The sequence below is a fragment of the Mytilus galloprovincialis genome, chromosome 9 (assembly GCF_965363235.1).
Source record: "Mytilus galloprovincialis chromosome 9, xbMytGall1.hap1.1, whole genome shotgun sequence".
Taxonomy (NCBI): Eukaryota; Metazoa; Mollusca; class Bivalvia; order Mytilida; family Mytilidae; genus Mytilus; species Mytilus galloprovincialis.
In genome coordinates this window covers 39,177,081-39,185,950 of record NC_134846.1, presented here as the reverse complement: position 1 = coordinate 39,185,950, position 8,870 = coordinate 39,177,081, and the positions used below count along the sequence as shown (strand labels likewise).

At 31.1% G+C, this 8,870-nt stretch overlaps 1 long non-coding RNA gene across 1 annotated transcript; it reads left to right on the top strand.

The window, feature by feature from the left end:
- Positions 1–1,071: 1,071 nt before the first annotated feature.
- Positions 1,072–7,342, top strand: LOC143044976 (uncharacterized). Its single transcript, XR_012968825.1, has 3 exons — positions 1,072–1,456; positions 4,104–4,174; positions 7,144–7,342. It is a non-coding gene; the product is annotated as an uncharacterized LOC143044976 (long non-coding RNA).
- Positions 7,343–8,870: the final 1,528 nt, after the last annotated feature.

Here is an 8,870-nt window from a genome sequence, read left to right as displayed (position 1 = left end):
GTTCATCCTAGCCAACCCCCCCCCCCCCCCCCCCCCAAAAAAAAATCAAATGGTAGCTCCCTTATTTAAACACTGAATTACCAATAGCCTTAATGTAATGTATTTTGTAAGTAATTCCTGGTTTTGTCTTCTTTTTTCTTTTTCTTTCAATTAAACCAATATCCTAAAGCGAGTGTAAACCTCTGTCAATAATTCATTCAGGAACAGTATTAGAGATCATAAGAATTTAGAAAAACAATTAAAAGTCATAAGAATTCGGAGGAACAATATAAGTCTTAGAGATTATAATAACTCGGAGGAACAATAAAAAGTCACAAGGCTTCTGAGGAACAGCAAGAGATCATAAGAATTCGGATGAACAATCAAAAGGCATAAGAATTCGGAGGAACAATAAAAAAGTCATAAGAATTCTGAGGAACAATAAGATATAAGAATTTGGAGGAACAACAAAAATCATGAGAGTTCGGAGGAACAATAAGATATCATAAGAATTTGGAAGAACAATAAGAGATCATAGGCATTCTTATGATACTAGTTGACAATTCATAACGTATGTACAATTGGCTAACGAAAGAGGTTTATATTGATGAATAGAAAGTGACATTCACCTGCAATTTACCTGTGCACAATCGGCGCAAATGAAAGATCGAAACTTTTAAAAATCGGCGCAAATGTCAAACACCCAATAAAACACGAGACTTTCATTACACAGTGACATAACGCTTAATTGATGTTCTCATAACAGGAAACCAATATTAAAAGTGATTAATTAAGACTGCCAAAACAAAAGATCAAAGGAGTATTTTTGTTTTTATTTTTATTGACATAATTGTGTTTTTTTTAAATTTGAATTCAGCCTGTACTGAAAATGTCCATAAAACTTCAAAAGTCACTCAAATTGAAAAAATATTTTGTTAAACGTTATGGTTCACTACAAACTAGTATTCCTTAACGGGATTTTGGTTGCAAATTGATATAAGCTTATTTGAATAAAAGATGAAAAACTGAAAAATATAGCTAAAATTATCTCCCTTTGTAAAACTCTTCACAATAAAAGGTCGATTTAGTGTCAATAACAGAAGGAGGGAAATCAACAAATGTGCAGAAGGATAGGAAATAATGGTATTTTTGATGAATATGGTGTAGCCAAAAACTTATTTTTATTGAAAGAGTGTAACAAAGACATAGCAAACCATGTGGCAAAGACATTCCCACTGCCACTGGGATAAGTCTGATCCTGATCAGATAGTCTAGACATGACTCATGAGGCTAGACTATCACTATCATGTCTAGGTTTCAGACTCACATTTTAAAAATATGCATATGCTGCAAACATGGACAGGAGTTGGATTGCAGTAGACAAGAAGACAAAATGAGTTGCTGCCATCCTTTCATGACCCTTCCAAATCTAGCAACGGAAATTCCAAAGCAAAACTTTCAGTTTCAGTTGGTTCTGGTAAGTTTGTTAAATTTTTTTGTGGTTAGAAAAAGCAATTTGACACCATAAAAAGACCTACTATAGAAACATCACATTAAATCATAAATATAGGAAGAAGAGCATAGACCATTTCTCTTTGGGGGAAAAAGGGGGGTATTTACATAATTTTCTTGAAGCAAACATTGATTGCTTTCGGGTCGATCCGGCCCCACGTCGATCCGGCCCAAGTCGATCCGTCCCACGTCGATCCGGCCCCACGTCGATCCGGCCCATATGTAAAGTCGATCCGGCCCCAATAAAAAATATATTTATAGGGAACAGAAATAAAGATATATAAATGATGTTATTAATAAATGTTTATGATTTTTATTATAATGTGATAGTTGTAGACTACGGTAAAAAAGAAAAATCTTCAGATGAGTATAAAACAACTAGATTGATTATGTTTTTATTACAAGTTTTCAAGATTATCGGGTATAATTATAATTAAAACAATTCAAACATCAACATTAATCAGCAGTAATTAGCAATTTCTTTCAATTGACTTTGATTCTAACAAGTCTTTCATCTTGTGTAATAACAAATAGTTACATACACAACGGTACAAGCCGATCCCCAAGCTGATACATACAAACTTTGTTTTTGTGTGACCCCTTTAAGTAAGTGACAGTAAATGATTTAAAAGTTATATATATTTATGTGAGTGTCAGAGATAGTGTGTTTGTTAGTATGTTTGAAGTTATTGTTATGTTTTAGTAGTGCTGATATTATATTTTAGAGAGTGAAAACGTGCATTCAGTGTCATTGTTTTGTTATTTTCTTGCAATAAAGAATAATGGATACTCATATAACTTGTGTTTTTTTTTCTACACACATTCAAACGGGAAAACCAACGGTCTAATTGACAATATTCAATATTACAAAAATAAAAACCAAGTGCTATAGAAGTCTATGATGTTACCTGAAAAAAATACAATTAATTATTATTATATAAACCAACCTATATCAAACTATAAAGACCTTGTTGATTACGTAACTTTAATTAATCAGGATTTGATTGAATTAAGTGATTACAAGTGGCATTACCTTAGTTCACAATCATCAGACAATTGTTGAATAAACAAACCAATTATAGACTAATGATTTGATTAACCATCAAGTCATTATGATGAGTTAATTTTTATAGGTTCCAGTAAATATGTATTTCGATATTCTGTGTATGAACTAAACAAAATGAAATCGCCAAGACATTCAAAGTTAAAGTTATCATTGAAAATAACTTCATATTTTAAAATATGTTGAAAGTGCTATACAACCAACGACACATTAACTCTCATTTTCGTATCGATTTAAAATAGTTCTTTAACTGGTACTTCAATACTTCACTTACCTTTTGTCACCCATCATCGGACACTTTTTAAAAATTCCATTTATACTGTTGAAATGTGTCACAAATTCCTCCAAAATCAATACAGTTTATTCATATTTTATTATGGGGCCGGATCGACTTGGGGCCGGATCGACGTGGGACGGATCGACTTGGGCCGGATCGACTTGGGGCCGGATTGACTTGGGGCCGGATCGGTTTGGGGCCGGAACGACCGGATACCACACTGATTTAATTTTCATTGACATACATTTATAATGATTTAAAATTCTTCTGAAACTAAAAGATTTATGTGTTTGCCTTCTAAATTTTAATAGAAAAACTTTTTTCTCTCTCAGTCTCTCAAGAGATCTATAATAATCATGATAAAATATATATTCTATTACAAAGCCCTCCGGTATCAGGTCTGTTCGCCCTGAGTTTGTTTGCGAAATTGTCAATAGAGTCCATTGACTCTGTTTTTTTCTGCTAATTTAAAAATAATGGTTGCTTCAAATCTATATAAAAAAAAGGAGAAACGAGAAACATGTATAAATTACATAAACATACGAAAACTACTGTACATTTATGCCAACTAAGAAGTATGTGTGTTAACCGCACTACCCTTACCTACTTTTATTTTTATCCCTACCCTAAAGATTTTTGTGACAGGTTTTGATTAAGCACTGTTAAAGTCACAATATAGCTCCCAAAGAGTTGTGAATTTCCTGTCTTTATTCATTCCTTTACCAGTACTACATGTACATTGTACAATGCAGCTAGATTGATACAATATATGGTTCTCAAACTCAAAAAAATGTTTTACAGACTATGAGCTGGTTTTTTTTCTCTCTAAAAATTGGTTACTGTGAGACTTTTTCTTTACATTTCCTTAGTGCTGGTCATGTATCACAGTTATAAATATAGTCATGGAAAGAGAACTTGTACATGTCTTCACTTCTATCGTTAATAAAATAGAATCTGAATAGAATATGCTTACAAATGTATTCCAAATTAAAGGGCCTAGAAGGGGCAACATGAGATTATAACATTACAGATTACTCAGATAAAACAAATTCAAAATAACAATACCGAAGAAATGAATTACTTGATGATGTGATTGATATTATAGCATTTATGACATTTACACAAATTAATTATCATATCTACAAAACTTTTTTTTCAATGAACCAATGCATTATGTTAAGCCAACTTAATGTACAATGTACATGTAGATGTAACTCACTGTACTGATCATGCAAAGGTACAAATATACAATATTTTATTTCTTATCAACAGGTTAATGTTGAAGATGGAAAAGCACGAAAATAATGTTAAAATGAAAGCAGATATGATAGGAGATCATATAGGTAAATATATGATATAATTGATAAAAAAAAATGAATCTTACAAGTCATAACAAGAGACTACTAAATAGACAGAAATAAGACCTGTGTTGTGGCATTATTTGTTAAATATAATCATATATAGAAATTGGAAATTGACCAGTTACATTTATTATTGTAAAAACATGATAAATAATCAATAAATTAGATTAATCCTTCAATTTTAAAAGTTCAATCTGGTAAACAAAAAGTAAAAATAACACACAGAACACTCAAATTATTATTTTATGATCAATTAAGGGCCATATCAGTACAATTTACACATCAAAATTACTCATCATTGGAATTGTTCTCTTTATAAGAATTAAACCTAGAAAAAAATATGTGTTCTTGTCAGCTTGACAGATCCTCATTTATAGTAAACATGCATTTATGGTAAACCTGAAGACTACATTTGTATTTTTCATTTTTGAAAAAACACTTTTACCATTATTACAGCTATTTTCCTAATGCGTGTAGAGTAAAACTTTGGTAGGTTTGCTTGCTCTGTTTGTATAAATATTGATTCAAGCTTTGTAATTAAGGTTGATATCTTCAAACAATAAATATAGGCATATTTGAACCTTTATGGAGTACTTTTAAATTTGATTAGACGTTATGTCAATTGCAATTGTACAATATACAAACAAACCATGCAAGCTAACCGAAGTCTTAGATTTACATGCCTTAGGAAATTAGCTGTAAAATTAATTATATATTTGTTTTCAATGCTTATTGTTTTACCAATTTCAAATGTTTTGGCTTGTTTTTAAATTGGTCTATATCAGCTATAGGGTCAAAAGGGTCCAAAGTTAAACTTGATTTCATAAAACAATTGAATAATTGGTGTTCTTTGATATTATGCAAAATTAAATGGTGTATTGTACTTTTTTGAGTTAAATACTTCTTTTATGTTTAGATTTTTAATATTCGTTTTCAAATTGCAAAAAAGATCACGGGGGCAAAAAAACCTTTGTTAGTTTATTAAAATATTATTGAAGTTTTTTTTCTATGCTAAATGTTATCATGCATTTAGCATGTTTAGATTTATGATTTGGGCTCAGTTTTCAAGTTGATTCAAATTGGGGTCCAAACTTAAACTTTGTTTAACCCTTTAACCCCCAATCCCGCCTGTAGGCGTGATGGCGACAACCATTATTTGATGGCCCGTATGACCCTCCATACTTTTTTTGAACTGCCCCAACTGAACTGTCATGATAGCAGGGACTTCAACCAAGCAGTTCATGGTCCATCAACTCTTCTCAGATGTCTGTTCATGAAAATTTGGCACTTTGAAAGCCGTTTAAGAGTTCAAAATCGGAAAAACATGAAAAGTAGCCAAAATCAGGTGGGGGTGGGCATCTTTTGATGGCCACTACGTAACTGGAAGTCACTGTTGGTAAAAACTATTATCATATATGCATGCATAGGTGGTATAGGAACACAACGAGGTATAATATGGCCAATAGGAATCTCGTCTGTAAAATCTAGGTCACCGTTTTGTCAAAAATCCATAAAAACGGACATTTAGGCAGACCTGACTTGACAATAATAATTCCCAAGCAAGACACTGAAGTCCAATATACTCCCAGCTAGCAAGAATGGACTACTGTAACTATAGGGTAATACATGAATGACAAAAGAACACAGTCTTGTCAGTGTTCACCTCTCAAGGTCGTTTTGAAATCGGAAAATAGACGGAAAATTACCTTTTTTCACTGGGGGTGGGTTCAAACCCACGAGAAAATAAGTTTGCTCATTTGCATATAATTTGCATATGTTTGCAAATTTTCGAAAATGCCTGATTTTCCAAAAATGTCTTGGGGGCGAATGAGTTAAATTCATTAAAAATTGCATATATGGGGTTCTTTGATGTAATAAATCTAATCATGTCTTTTAGACTTCAGATTTTGGATATTATGGGGACGAAGTCCCCAATTACGGTAGAAAAATCAATAAAAAAAAAAAAAAAAAAAAAATCGGGAAAATTTCCCGAATTTTTCATTCTACTAATGAACTCAAAATCGTTAACTTTTTTTTTCAGATCTAGTTATTGTTCCGGTTTTCCCCGCATTTGCGCAGAAATCTGTCTTTTTGCATGAGACTTTGAAAAAAAAATTATATTTATCAATATAAGATTGGAACTCAATACAGTTTCATATTTAATAATTAATTTGAAAAAAACGTTACCTGATGGAAGCGTTTCTTTTGTTTACATTGAATATGATCATAACTTAAAGAACGTCACAGCTAAATCCCTAACAACAGAACCAAAATCGGGAACGTTACGGTATTTCCGTATCCTTTATTAACATGTTTTAAGTAAAAATAATACATACAGACTTCGTCCCCATTCACAGGTTATGCCTGCCTCATATTAGTACAAGTCCAATTTCAAAATCATCAGTTCGTTTACCACATTTATTCTGTGTCAGAAACCTACATGTATGATGTGTCAAATAATTCATCACAATCCAAATTCTGAACTGTATCATGTGAATCAAGTTTGAATGTAGTGTCTATATAGTGTCCCCCCCCCCCCCCACCTGATGAAGGTGCAATCTCTGCATTTGTAATAGAATGTACCCTTGAGCTGTTTTATTCTCATTGTTGAAGGTTGTACAGAGGCATTACATTCATTTCATTTGAACTTTTGTGGATATTTGTCTCATTTGCAATCAATACTCATCTCCCTATTTTTGTATTGTCATAACGTCATAAATACAAGATGAAATCTGCAAAATTAACTTCTTTAAAATTAAGTTTGCTGCAGCTTGGAATAAGAAAAAAATCAAATTTAGGTCCATTTTTAGCTAGTATACTATGTTTCTTATTCTATGTACTGGAATGTCAGAGTTGTGATAATGGAAAAATGGTAAGTTAATAAGTAATTTCTTTTTAGGAAATTTCAATCATTTAATGGATAACAATTGTTTTCTTATTATTTTTTACAGACATTTGGTGATCCAAAAATAACTGGAGTTCATGAAAGAAGACTGATTGCTGAGACACATTTTTGTTGATAAACATGTTTATGATGAAGAAAAACTTAGATAATATTACTGATACTTGAATAAGGCTCTGATCTGTGACGTCTTTGATTTTTCCTGTTGATGTTAAAAAATTGCAAGCTCAAATAAAAATAAATTGAAATGGAACTCATATGCTTTGAAAAAAAGGGAAAAAAAACGGCAATGTGAATCTCGCTGAAGTCTTGAAAACCACCAAGTCAACACACAGTTGAAACACAAATGAGAAGAGAGAGATATTTGCTAGGAAATAGAATGTTCTCACAGTCTCACCATCAACAAGGCTTTCTTATCAGCGAAAAAGAAGTCTAAAATTACTTCTGTATTAAAAGGTCATCAGTATTGAAGACAATCACGAAGATTACGAATGTACTTGGCCATTTGATAAACATAATAATATTTTCATTTGTCAGAAATTGTTTCTTAGTTTGACTAACTAGTTTTATTGATTGGATTATTAGTAAATTACCTTTCATAGTTCATGTAGTTACATGTATGTAAATTCTTATAAGATAGTATGGAAACAATTTAATACTTCCCTAAATTCCATACCTAATGCAACAATTGTCTTGTGCTGCTAAGTCAATTCGAATTAACTTTTATGTATGTTTATAATAATCTTATTCTTGCATGTAAGCACCATTTAGTGTTATTGTATCATCTTCATTGATTGTTAAATATAATACTAATGCTATAAAAAATTATAACATAAAAGTCATTTATGATCATTTATACAGATTGAGATATTTAAAAATTTATCAATGCTAAAAGAGAATTTATAAATTTAGACATTTTTTTAGGAGAATTTTAGAAAGTACTTCAACAAAAGCAAACAAATAGTATATGCTCAAATGCACTATTAACTCTCTCTCCAGATAACAAAATAGAGATATGTTTATATTTTATTAAATTGATGAAGTGTATGTTAGTTGAAATTAATATGTACATGCAATTTTAAGGTTTTAAAAATCAGCATTTTTATTGGATTATCTCCCTTTGTACAATAGAAATTCAGATTTTATCCACAGTCTCAGGTACTCATGATCAAAATGACTTATATGGTAACCAGCATTCCAGTAAAAGGTTGCAACGTGTCTTCATTTTGTTTACCTGTCAGACACAACTTCTGAATGTCAATACTTAAGATTTTTCAATATGATGAACTTGACATTGAATTTCATATCATTTTTCAGTAACCAGAATACAACTTTAGAAATTAGCAAGCTGCAATAACCAAAAATGGGATTACTAGGAAGAAATGAATGGATTTTACTCTTTAAAGTAATAGGGACAAGTGTACTAAAGGAATTTGGAATAAAAAAAAAAAAAAATTGTCTTTGGCAGCTCCCCCCCTTTTTTAAGCCTAATGCTTACTATTGTTTGTGACACAAAAATCCATTTCACTTTGAATTTTCTATTTGATTTACCTATATTGCATGTTACAATCTGTATAATTCAAGTATTTATTTTTGAATGCTTCGTTTCATTAAAATATGAGACTTTCCTCAATTTATTGCGAAAATACAAAAAAAAGGGGGGGAGGCTATCTAAATGATCAATAAAATTTATAAAATTAATTTGCAACCGAAATCCCTTCAAAATCTTTTGAACCAAAGAAAATGCAAAGCATTTCTGAAATTTAGGGTAAATTA